This window comes from Dipodomys merriami, unplaced genomic scaffold (genome assembly GCF_024711535.1).
Source record: "Dipodomys merriami isolate MVZ:Mamm:240054 unplaced genomic scaffold, mDipMer1.0.p SCAF_10, whole genome shotgun sequence".
Taxonomy (NCBI): Eukaryota; Metazoa; Chordata; class Mammalia; order Rodentia; family Heteromyidae; genus Dipodomys; species Dipodomys merriami.
Window position 1 is genome coordinate 24,383,445 of NW_027202271.1, and position 13,689 is coordinate 24,397,133.

Consider the following 13,689-nt stretch of genomic DNA (forward strand, 5'->3'; position numbering starts at 1 on the left):
TGTACCCACAAGTAGTAGAATAAATAACACATCATGGGCTTTCCAATCAATTTCATTCTAAACAAAAGAGGTTTTTTCTTAAACTAAAGTACACCTGTTCTTAGGGTAACATTTATTTTGGACTAATGAATATGTTCATTTAAACAACTAGAAGCAAAGAAGTATATTAATATTTCTGAAAGGAAGCAGGTTTAAATGCAGATTGTGTCCAATCTTCATAATACAGTTACTTTACAGCATCACAAATAGACACCATTTCAAGCTTAATACTCAACAGATTTAACTCACTCTATTAAGGAAACATGAACAGAGTATCTTCATAATCTGAAATACTGATTTGAACAATTTTTTCTTCCTTTCTTGGTGTATAATTTTGTTGTTTGCTGCAAATATATTTTCTTAATGTAGCTCTCCAAGCACATGAATTAAGCTCTTACTTCATTTTTTAAAAATTTAATTTCATTGTCAAGGTGATGTACAGAGGGGTTACGGTTACATATGTGAGGTTCTTACTTCATTTTTTGTATACTTCATGTGCAGTTAAAACATTATTATTCTTCAGTGACGCATATTTTTTAATTAAGCTAAAGAAAAGCTGCTGTTAGGTTGATTGTAGCTGTGCATGAACACATTTGTCCTGTCTCAAAGCACATCACAAAATGAAAGACACTGATCTATGCGGGATAGAAATCAAACAAGTTGGCCAGACAGCTTTCAGATGTAGATGGGGAACTAAGAATAGAAAGTATGCAACATACCATCAACTTCATAACTACACTCATCTACATAAAAGTTAAGCCAATATTTTACTTTTGCAGTGAGGCATACAATTTCCATACCCCATAAAACCCACTGCATTCTCATGCAATGCAACTGTTTAATTCTCCTTCCAAAACAATTTATGATACCGGATTGCCATAAACATTTATGTTAATATTTGCGATCTGTTTAACTCTTGGGCAAGGATCCGCATGTGTCCTAAATGACCTTGAACTATTCAGTTATCTGTTTTATAAACTCTTGGAAAATGTCACAGCCTAAGGTGAGTGGAAAGGTAGTCTCATTCCCAAACAACAGGAAAGACATTCCTGTGGTGAACTGATCACCATTAGGTATAACTCAGTGTGAGTTCCACTGTAAAAGAAGACAAAGCGAAGATGCCTTGGCCTTGGCGTATAATCTTGCTGTGCTTCTAGAAGAGAATCTGAGCACCAGACAGGTCTGAGAGGGTGCATTATGCTACTACTCAGGGGACCAGAGTTTCATACCAGGGCGTCTGCCTACCAGATTTAGAACACTGGACAAGTTACTCTTTGATAGGCTAAAAGTGTGGCTCCAGAATGGAGTGCCTGCCTGGCAAGCATAAAACCCTGAGTTCAAACTCAAGTATTGCCTCCCCAGACTAGAAACCCTCTGAATCTCTACATTTATCTTCCAAGCTAGTCAGTTGGACTTAGAGAACTCCTTTTAAGTTCCGTTCTTCCCACAACTCTTCCTTAGAAAACACTACTTTCAAATGGGAAAAGATTTTTCCTGATCACTCTAAATTCAACAGTGCAATAACCACTCAGGAGACGTCATTTTTCTAACATACCTAATCATTGTATTAGAATGCAGAAACTATTGAGTTCTTAACACAAATACAGCATCTGGCTTTGGGCTTCCTGGGCTGTGGAAACGAGGATCTCCACTGGAGCTGAATCTTTGGAACAGATGGGTCTGTATTATTTCTTGGAACTTTGAAAGCTGTACAGTATGCCTGCCATGAACTCTCCTACATGACTCATGGCAGCAGATGATGGTGACAACATCATTTATGCTCATCCATACACTCAGAAACAGACATGATTCTGTGTGAGTGACATTCACAGTTAGGAAAACAAAGAACTCTCTGCTCTGTCTTTGGGTAGCTAATAAGTTCCGTTGAGATTTTACAGAATTTATTAAGACACAACACTTCCTTCTTTTCCCCGGACCCTCTGGCAATGCACTTTTGGTTTGCTGTAGATGAAAAAAAACTATTAAAAAAAGAAAAAAATATAGGAAGGAAACTCTCAATAACCGTTTAAGACAATGGTAAAAGGCAGCAATATTCAGAGTAAAGACAAATCTTTTGAAAACATAAACAAAAATTCTTAAGACCAGAAAGTAATCTTTTTATTTGATTCATTTTTTTAAATCAGTCTTGAGCACTGTCCCTCAGCTTTTTTGTTCAAGGCTAGACGCTACCATTTTGAGCCACAGCTCCTCTTCTGGTGTTCTGGTTTTTGGAGTGAAGAGTATCATGGACTTTCCTGCCTGGGCTGGTTTTGAACCATAATCCTCAGATCCCAACCTCCTGAGTAGTCAGGATCACAGGTGTGAGTCACTAGCTCCTGGATGAAAGTAATCATTTTAAATGTCTGAAGAAAATACAAGTAGATTTATAGATACAAATTCTATAAATAAGCATTTTTCAAACACTTATAGATAGTTGAGTTTTAAATTAGGTTGCAATATAGTGTATCTACTAAATTTGATATTTGTTCTATGTAGTTTTCTGTGCCAGTCCTGGGGCTTGAACTCAGGACCTGGGTACTGTACCTCAGCTTAAGAATAACACTCTATCACTTGAACCAGACCTCCACTTCCACCTGCTGCTGCCTGCTTGCTTGCCTGTTTGCTTGCTTGCTTGCTTGCTTGCTTGCTTGCTTGCTTCCTTCCTTCCTTCCTTCCTTCCTTCCTTCCTTCCTTCCTTCCTTCCTTCCTTCCTTCCCTTCTTCTTTTTCCCCTCCTCCTCCTCCTCCTCCTCCTCCTCCTCCTCCTCCTCCTCCTCCTCCTCCTCCTCCTCCTCCTCCTCCTCCTCCTCCTCCTCCTCCTTCTTCTTCTTCTTCTTTTTTCTTCCTCTTCCTCTTTTTCTTCCATTATTTGGAGAGAAGAATCTCATTGACTTTCCTGTCCTGGCTGGCTTGGAAGTATGATCCTCAGATCTCAGCCTCCTGAATAGCTAAGATTAAAGGCATTAGCCATCAGCACCCAGCATTAGTTTTATTTTTGAGATTCACCTCTCTTTGGAAAAGAATAGTTTGATTGTTAGTTTTTATTTACTTTCTGTAGCAAAGTTTTACTTTAAAAGTTTAAATCTAGTCTATAATTGAATTCTTCAAGAATTCCAGCTTCATTAAGGATGAAGGATAGAAAAAGTAAGCTACAAAACTTGTGCTTAAAAGCAAGTTTATGATAAATTGAGTTTGAGCAGAAGAAGAATTGAGACTTAGAAGACATTATCTTTTAGTCACTTAAGGATTACTAAGAGCATTTTCTCTTAACTTCCTGGTTGGTATGAGTTATAAATGCAAAGGGCTCTTAGTAAGAATCTTTCCTTGAGATACTGGTCAAAAAGAATCATATGGTTGTTGTAACTTTAAAATGCACTTGATGTAACTCGAGTAAACGGAAAACCAATATTGAGACTTTTTTGGAAAATGCTGGAAGCAGCCAAATACTCTTCCTCTCCATCCCTCCCTTCTTCCAGACAACTAAATTTAATAATGACCATTCAATATGTGGTTATTCTTTAAAAGACAAAAGAAATTCCCATTCTGTATGTTATAAAAACTCAAACCCATTTTCTTAAGCTTGTGCACTATAGTCAGTGATGAGCACTATGCAGTGTGCTTTGATTTTCTTCTAAGCTATATCCTCCCTGGACTTCTCTAACAATATAACAATTCTATAATCTTAAATTTCCAAAGATTATCGAAATGTGAACCTTTAAGTCTATTTAACTGTGATAACTTAGTTGCACACATGATATAATATTTAATATAGGTAACTCCAATATCTATAAAAAATGGACCGTTAGGTAAGGACCCAGTCTTGATAAATGAAAGTACTTATGCCTCAGCACTGTTCGTGCTAGTATCCAAATAATAAACCAACTGGATGCTGATAGGATCCAGGAATATACGGGGCTTTTTTATTACATGTTTCCTGATCTCAGGAAGGCAATATACTACAGAGACATTGTACATGGCAGTATTAGGTCTATCAATCACAGTATATTAACTTTTTGTGGAACACAGTTCTTTGGATGCACCTCCTATCTGCAAATACTGGTACCCTCCCCATTTTTTATTGAAGATAACCCATGGTTTTCTTCATTTACCACTAAGACAGTATTGTGCATTCTGTTCTCTAATGCTGTACCAAGTTCATTGTCTTCTCTTTAAGTCATGCACCTAGAACTAATAGAAGCTATGAGAAATAGTAGGTCACAGTTAATCCTGTTAACATGGTGTACACACCTGCTGCTCTGGGAGAAATAAACCGAGACAGGAACTCATTTCTGGAGGTGTTTTGAATCTTTACTTCTTAAGGAAACTTCTGTCCCTTCCTTAGAATCCGACCAACTCTAGAGGATTCGCCACAACTAGTGCTCCAACGTGGAGCCTGAATACTTTTCAATGTGGAAAATCAAAAATTGTCACCAGGCACAGCAGAAACCTTCTCTTTCTACTTCTCCATTCGAACTTGAAGAGTTTTACACGTTTGCCTAAGGAACAAACACATGTCAGGTACTCCTCTGTTCAAAAAGATTATTACAGGAAGCAACCTTGGGAAAAGGGAACATTTCAGCAAGCAAAGAAGGACAGCAAAATAGTAACTTCTTTCATTGCCAACAAACCTTGCAGTAGGTTAGCTCTCTATTTATCTTGGAATATTATAACTTGTTATGATTTTTAATTTCAGAGAAACACATACTCATAACTGAGACCTAAAACAAACAGCTTTATAAGCAATTGAAGAAAAAAAAGAGTGTAAGCATTTCTCATAAATATTGAGAAGCATTCTGCACACACACAGACACACACACACACACACACACACACACACAAAGGAAAAAGTTTCATTAAATTCAAGTGAGAAGTACAAAGAAACCAACAAATAGTTATTTTCACATAAAAGAATAGGAATGTGGGAATAAAATTGTGTACAATGTAGAGATTCAGTATTTACATTCTTAGCCATTCTTGGGCATGTCTGAATGTCCATGCCTACAATAATTTATAATCTTCTGAGGCATAAACTTGAATCGTACACACATTAAGGCATGTAAATGAGATCAGCTCATTTTAGCAAGGGTTAGGTCTAGTCATGCATGGATGCTCACTGTTCACTCCAACTGCTTTCTACTCCTTATCAATTCTGTTACCCCCCATCACAGTTTGAATGGGATCCATAGCATTTGTTCTGTTGAAATTTTTGACATTTTTTAAGATATAAACTTCAAAAGTTTTCTTTATATTCTCTTTCTCAAAGTACTCCAGAAATATTGAAACATGCTATTTAAATTTGAAATATTTGAATAGTAATTTGAGGAAAATATGAATAGCCATAATGCATGCTAGAAATCTTATGGAGGGAAGAGATAGTAATTAGAAATAAATAGCAGAACTTTTTTGTAGAATAAATGAAAAGTAAAGTCATTGAGGAAAGACAAATCATATCATAATAAAAAAAGATATTTGGTACTTTTGAAAAGGGCCTTGTGTCAAAAAACAAGGAACAGATAAATAAATACAACAACTGTTTACTTCTACTTTCTTTACATTGTTCAAAAACAGGGAGTTGGCGGGGGGATGAAATGGTCTTTAATCCATACACCCCCTACTGAATATTTTAAAAATAGCATAACATTTTTATCACTAATTGAGTTCTAGTGTTCTCTCAAATCTGCTTCCTGCTCTGTGTCTCTGTTAGTCACTCTCTTAATAAAGGCCTTATTCTATTTCTACAACTGCAATTGCTTCCGGACTTGCCCTGAACTTTGAAGTTCCTCCCTGCTCTTTTTCACCATGATCTAAGACAAGCCATCTACAGTAGAATGAAATCTAAATTCCTGATTATGATATAGAAAGTCCTTCATTTTTAGACCCCAAGCCACCCAGCAGCAAGGCCTCCACAGAAATACAGATTCTCAACTCAACTCAGGACTCAACTAATGACTCTTCATAGGAGCTATTCCCTTCCATGTTGCCATATCCCGGGTGCATTTACCTTTGCCTGCACTGCCCTTGTTTCAAACACTAAAAAATGTGCCATGACTTCATGATTCATCCAGCCAGAAGATGTTTCACACACTATTTTAAAATGTTTCATTATATTATGATTATTTAATAACCTCTTCATTTCTGTCACTATGAGGTATTATAAAAGAGGGTACTATTTGTTTTCTGAGGACTAAGCAATAATCCAGGAACATGAAAGATGTCCAATGATTCCTAATGGTTATTAAATTAAGTATTAAATATGGATATATATTTATAGAAGGACAAATGAAAGAACAAATGAATGATGCATATAAGAAGAAAAGTAACAAGTACTTTTAGAAAGGGGAAGCTAGATTTTTGGATTCTCCATAATCAGCAAAGGGAATCAATGATTAGGTGAATGAAAACTCAACTCCTTCATTTTTTTTAATCTTTAATTTTAATTTTAATTTTTTGTGAACATACTGTACAGATGGGTTACAATTACATAGGCAAGATATTGAGTACATTTCTTATCAAGCATTGCAGCCTCCTCCTTTGTTTACCCTTCACATCCCTTCCCAGCCTCCCCCCACTCCCCCACCAACACACCAAAGTTGTAAAGTTCGTTTTTGACATGACAACCTGTACTTCTCATAGTTGCAACGGGTCCACCTGTATCCTTAAACAACTGGTTTTTCCCCATCTTCTCCACAAATTATACCGACATCAAATATAGTGAAAGTGGGGGTTATACTGTGGGGAAGGGACATACAAAGCAACAAAGAAATAATCTTATAAATGCGTTAGAAACACATGCATGAAAGAAAAAAACATTAAAATACATATCTAAGGGTTCATTTTCCTAACATCACATTATCTGACCTTTTCTGCTTGACTCATACATTTACTAGATATTGCAAATAAGGGAAACCATGGGACCTATGTTTCTTTGGGCTTGGCTTACTTCACTTAATATAATTTTTTCCAAGCCTTTCCATTTCCTAACAAATGGGGCAATGTCATTCTTTCTGATAGAGGCATAGAATTCCATTGTGTATATATACCACATTTTCTTGATCCATTCATCTACTGAGGGGCATCTGGACTGGTTCCATATCTTAGCTATGGTAAATAATGCTGCAATAAACATAGTTGTGCTGGTAGCTTTAGTGTGGTCTTGTTTGTAAACATTTGGGTAAATGCCCAAAAGTGGGATTGCTGGGTCATAGGGGAGCTCTATGTGAAGTCTTTTCAGGAACCTCCATACTGCTTTCCAAAGTGGTTGAACAAGTTTACACTCCCACCAACAATGCAGTAGGGTTCCCTTCTGTCCACATCCCCTCCAGCATCTGTTGTTGTTAGAGTTCTTGATTATAGCCATTCTAACTGGGGTGAGGTGGGATCTCAATGTTGTTTTGATTTACATTTCTTTTATGACTAGGGAGGTTGAACATTTCTTCATGTGTCTATTGGCCTTCCTTCTTCTTTCTTCAGAGAAATTTCTCTTCAAGTCTTTGGCCTACTTATTTATTGGGCAGTTGTTTCTTTGAGAATTTGTTGTTCGGGGGGATTTAATTTTTTTGAGTTCCAAGTATATTTTAGATATGAGACCCTTGTCCATTGTATGGCTAGTGAAGATCTTCTCCCAATCAGTGGGCTTTCTATTGATCTTGCTAGCTATGTCCTTTGCCATGCAGAAGCTCTGCAACTTCATGCAATTCCATTTGTCCAACCTTTCTTTGATTTGTTGTGTTTCTGGGTCTCTATTAAGAAAATTTTGGCCTGAGCCAAGGAGACCTAGGGTTTCTTCTATTCCATCCTGTAATGTTTTCAGAGTGTCTGCTTTGACTTCGAGGTCTTTGATCCATTTGGAGTTGATTCTGGTGCAGGGTGATATATAAGGATCTAGCTTTAGTTTTCTACAAGTCGTTAACCAATTTTGCCAGCACCATTTACTGAAGAGGCTGTCTTTCTTCCATTCTATTGTTTTAGCTCCCTTATCGAAGATTAGATGACTATAGGTTCATTTAGATGGCTGTAGGTTCATTTCTGGGTTTTCAATTCTATTCCATTGGTCCTGAAGTCTATTCTTATGCCAATACCAAGCTGTTTTGATTACTATGGCTTTATAGTAGAGTTTGAAATTTGGTATTGATATTCCTCCAGCAGTGTTCTTTCCGTTGAGGAGCGTTTTTGCTATTCGGGGTCTTTTATTGTTTCATATGAATTTTTGGATTGCCTCTTCTATTTCCTTGAAGAATGAGGTTGGAATTTTGATAGGTATCGCATTGAATTTGTAGATAGCTTTGGAAAGTATTGCCATTTTCACGATGTTAATCTTGCCAATCCAGGAGCATGGGATGTTTTGCCATTTTCTAAGTTCTGTTTTGATTTCCTTTTTCAAGATTTTAAAGTTTTCATCATAGAGGTCCTTCACTTCTTTGGTTGAGTTAATTCCTAGGTATTTTATTTTTTGAGGGGCTATTACAAATGGAGTTGCTTTCCTAATTTCAGCCACACTTTTCTCATTGTTGGCATACAGAAAAGCCATTGATTTTGGGGGGTTAATTTTATAACCTGCTACTTTGCCAAAGTTTTGAATCAGCTTGCGTAATTTGGGAGTGGAGTCTATGGGATTCTTTAAATACAAGATCATGTCATCTGCAAAGAGGGAGAGTTTTATTTCTTCTTTCCCTATTTGGATCCCCTTTATGTTTGCATCTTGTCTTATTGCTATAGCTAGGCATTCTAGTACTTGATTGAAGAGAAGTGGAGAGAGTGGACATCCTTGTCTTGTTCCTGAGTTAAGAGGAAATGGCTTTATTTTTTCACCATTAAGTATAATGCTGGCTGTAGGTTTGTCATATACAGCCTTTATTGTATTGAGGAATGTTCCATGGATTCCTAATTTTTCCAAAACCTTCATCATAAAGGGGTGTTGGATCTTGTCGAATGCTTTTCCTGCATCTATTGAGATAACCATGTGGTTCTTATCCTTGCTTCTGTTGATGTGATGAATAATATTAATTGATTTGCATATATTGAACCAGCTTTGCATCCCTGAAATGAATCCTGTTTGATCGTGGTGAACTCCTTCATTTTTAATTCTTTTAGGATTATTTTCACAGTTCTTTATTTTCAGAATTTGAAGTTATAGTCAGGTATGGGTCCTGACATTCAGTTTCATTTTTATACCTCACATATTTAAATTTATTCTCACTTGGAGGAGGTCTGATTTTTAAGATAAAATTAATTCATGAAAATAATAATGCTAGAAGATAAAAGCAATCTGTGATGCCTTAATTGGTATTAGCTTAGACACTCGGGATATGGAAAATGTCCAAATGGATGCATCAAGGTTCATACTAGCATACTCATTACAGTTAATATTTCAGCTAGAAATTATCCTAAATTAAAAAAATACTTCCCTCCTCTCTTGTGTAATTTTCATAGTGTTGATAAATAGATGTCAGGAAAAATTTCTTGTGGAATATTTTGTGACAACAATTACCCTGCAGCTTGGAATTACATGTTCACTTGACATCAGGTATGGTGGTGAAATAGTGTCCAATTTTCTCTAATGGAAAACAGTACAAAAAATCCAAATGATTGATTCACCACCATCCTAATACTACTGGGCATTCAACCCCTGCCTACTTTACACACCCAGAGAATATACATTCTATATATTTACAACACAGGATACCTGACCTGTCACTCCTACACTCTCCACCGCCCCACCCCCACCCCGGACCCATGTCTAAAGATCAGTATTTTAAAAGGAAAAGAGAAATTGATTTGTGCTTTGTAAAAATATTACAAAGTCCTGGTGTAGAATCTGTTGTCAGAAGGCAAGCGACTGTTCCACAAAGAAATCTGGGATTTCCTTATCCTCTATAGCTTTGGTTTTTCATACAGTAATTTCTGGTAGCATTTGACATCTTAGCTCACACTTATGAATGAAACCCTCAGTGTAATATCACAGATTGGGAGAAAATATTCACTAGCCATACAACAGACAAGGACTTCATATCTAAAATATACTTAGAACTCAAAAGCTTAAATACCACAACAACAAATCTTCAAAGAAACAACTTCCCTATTAGTAAATGGGCTAAAGACTTAAACAGAGATTTCTCTGAAGATGAAACAAGAATGGCCAATAGACACATAAAGAAATACTCACCTTCTCTGGCCATAAAAGAAATGCAAACCAAAACAACATTAAGATTCCACCTCACCCCAGTTAGAATGGCTATAATCAAGAAATCTAATAACAACAGATGTTGGAGGGGATGTGGACAAAAGGAAACACTACTGGGTTGTTATTAGGAGTGTAAACTTGTTCAACCACTTGGAAAACAGTATGGAGTGTCCTCAAGACTCCACATTGAGCTCCCCTATGATCCAGCAATCCTACTTCTGGGCATATACCCAAATGATCACAAACAAGACCATACTAAAGCTACTAGCACAACTATGTTTATCGTAGCATTATTTACTATAGCTAAGACATGGGACCAACCCAGATTCCCCTCAGTAGATGAATGGATCAAGAAAATGTGGTACACACACACACACACACACACACACACACACACACATTTATATATATTATATACTATATATATATTTATATATGATGGAGTTCTATGCTTCCATCAGAAAGAATGACAGCACTCCATTTGTTAGGGAATGGAAAGTCTTGGAAAAAAACATATTAAGTGAAGTAAGCCAGGCCCAAAGAAATATGGGTCCCATGTTTTCCCTTATGTGCAATAATTAGTATACATCTAAGATAATTTTCTCAGATGAGCAGAAAAGTTCAAAAACTATGTACATATAACATATAAGATGATGTCAAGTGAAATGAACCCCAAGGTATAGACACAAGAGGTTTTTCTTTGTTGTGTGTTTTTTAATGTACTCTGTGATTTTCTTTTGTTTGTTTTGCATCTTCTTCCCCCTATATATCCCCTGCTGTCACTGTATTTGATTTTGGTACCCTGCATTTTGTATATACATTTATCTAATTTGAGGAGGGGAAGGAGAATAACAAAATGTGAAACAAGGACAAAGGATGACTCATTGCAACAATGATACTCACAAGACACTTTGTTGGAAATAAACGTTACAACTTCCTGGGGGGGAGGGGAGTGGGAGAGGTAGGGGAGGGAAGGGATAGTAGGAGTAAAACAATAATGCTTGATAAGAAATGCACTCAATACCTTACTTGTGTAATTGTAACCACTTGTACAGCATCTTTACAATAAAAATTTAAAAAAAAACCCTCAGTGTATTCTGGGAGCCATACCCCTTGGCTATTTATTGTTACCACCACTAGGTAGCCTTTGCCACTATTTATTATTCCTCTCAGTTTCACAGGAGGAAACTGAATTTTAGATAAACTAAGTGAAACACCCCAGACCCAAACATGCCTGTAAATCAAGATGATATGAGGAATGGAACCACCATTGGGGGGATTCAAACTCAGCAATACAGGTCTTGTGTTTCCAGTTCCTACATTTATTTATTTGGCTACTATTTATAAAGTGTTTATTAAATGGCAGGCACTGTTCTAGGTAAAAAGTAAGTCGTTAAAAGTAAGTAACCCCGGGCTGGGAAGGTGGCTCATAGGTAGAGTGCTTGCCTTGCATGCATGAGGCCCTGGGTTTGATTCCTCAGCACCACATAAACAGAAAAAGCTGGAAGCAATGTAGCTCAAATGGTAGAGCAATGGCCTTGAGCTGAAGAAGTGAGGGACAGAGTTCAGGTCCCACGACCGACAAAAAAAAAGTAGGCTACCCTGTGGAACAACCTACCCAAGAGAGCTGGACAAGCTATGTTTATGCAAGTATTATTCACCTTACCTAAGATATGGAACCAAGCCAGATGCCCCTCAGTAGATGAATGGATGAAGAAAATGTGATATATATATATATATATATATATATATATATATATATATATATATATAATGGAATTTTCTTTATTTTTTTAATTTTAATTTTTAATTTAATTTTATTTTATTTTATTTTGGTCAGTTATGGGGCTTGAAATCTGGGCTTGGGCACTGTCCCTGCACTCTTCAGCTCAAGGCGAGCCCTCTACCGCTTGGGCCACAGCACCACTTCCAGTTTTCTAGTGGTTTACTGGAGATAAGAGTCTCACAGACTTTCCTTGCCTGGGCTGGCTTTGAACCATGATCCTCAGATCTCAGCCTCCTGAGTAGCTACGATTACAGGCGTGAGCCACCGGCACCGGCTATTTTTTTAATTTTTATTTGAGTTGCATAAGGCAGGTAATGAATACATTTCTTTTTGAACAATATCACCCCTCCCTCATTTTCTCCCACTTTTTTTCCCTCCCACCCCCCTTTCCCACCCAAGTTGGTCTTCTATTTGTATGTGTATGCTAAGTGCCATATTTGCAAAAGTGTGGACCTATTGGAGCCATAATCTTCCTCCTGAGAAAAATTTGGATTTTTCCAAGTGCAGCCTACCAACTCATGTTCACCTCAGTCCAATTTCAGGTATAAAATGCATACAAGAAGATAAGAAATGTACTTATTACCTCGCTCATGTAACTGTAACCCCTCCTCTGTACAGAATTTTCACAATAAAAACTTATTTAATAAAAAAAAGAATATGTTACATTGGAATTTTCCTATGTGTCCAAAATTGAAAAAAATACATATTTCAATTTCTTCTAAATTCTCCCTTTATATATTGTAACAACTAAAAGTTAACTATGATGCATGGTCAGCCTTAATGTTCACCTACTAGTGATGATGGTGAAGATTTTCAAAGTATCAGCAAGGCAATAAGCATTGTGTAATTGTTAAGAGCATGGGGTTATGTGCCTTTAATGACAAAATTATCCTCACTTGGCTATTTATTAACTTCATGGCCCTATTTTTGTATACCACAATCCTCTTCCATTTCTAACCAATGAATGGAGATAATCCTTATTTCATCATACTGCTATGGAGAATAAATCCAATTGTGCTTACAGTAAGAATATGAGAAACAATAACTCAAATACTGTCCAGCCATATTTTGGAATATTTTCAAAAGAGTAAATTTGTCTCTTTAAGAGTATCCTTATTATTCCATTGCCATAACAAAAATGTGAAATCTAATTATGAATGTATTTCTGGCATTCGGATACTATTATTGCCTTTACAGTGCTTTGTGTATCCTTTAGAGAACAATCTTGCATTATTCTCAAAGGTTATACAAGAGTCAGGACAGATTATTAAGTAGGAATATTGTGTGCATACTATCTAATGAAAGATTTTTAATTTCCTAAAGGCAAAAATGTATCTATTGCAACATATCTTGGTTGAAATGTAGTAAGGAATAAAAAAATCACTTAGATTTTATTTGTTATTCCATAAATAGGAATTATTGGCCCGTGCTAATTGCTGAATCTCTATAAACACTTTCTGCACCAGTTTCTGCTTGGTGTTTTTGTGATTTAGTAAGAACATTAATGTTGTATTACTAATGGCAAAATGGGCAAGGAAGACTTAGCATTCAATAAAACAACCCTTTACTGCTACAGTAACCAACCAGGCCATCCTCATCTTAAATTGCTGCAGGCAAAATCCTACAAAACGTTAAGATTAAAATTAAAAAGCAGGCACAAAAAGCATATAGTCATAGCATAAGAC

General features: G+C 36.5%; 1 protein-coding gene across 3 annotated transcripts in view; it reads right to left on the reverse strand.

The window, feature by feature from the left end:
* Tafa2 (TAFA chemokine like family member 2) overlaps nucleotides 1–13,689 on the reverse strand; it is a 464,602-nt gene that overhangs the window by 48,077 nt on the left and 402,836 nt on the right. The window contains exon 5 of one of the 3 annotated variants that reach the window (XR_011365012.1): nucleotides 4,287–4,534. The exons of the other annotated variants lie outside the window; for them this stretch is intronic. The gene's annotated coding sequence lies outside the window, so the exon portion shown is untranslated. The remainder of the gene's footprint in view (nucleotides 1–4,286; nucleotides 4,535–13,689) is intronic. 3 annotated transcript variants of the gene reach the window in all.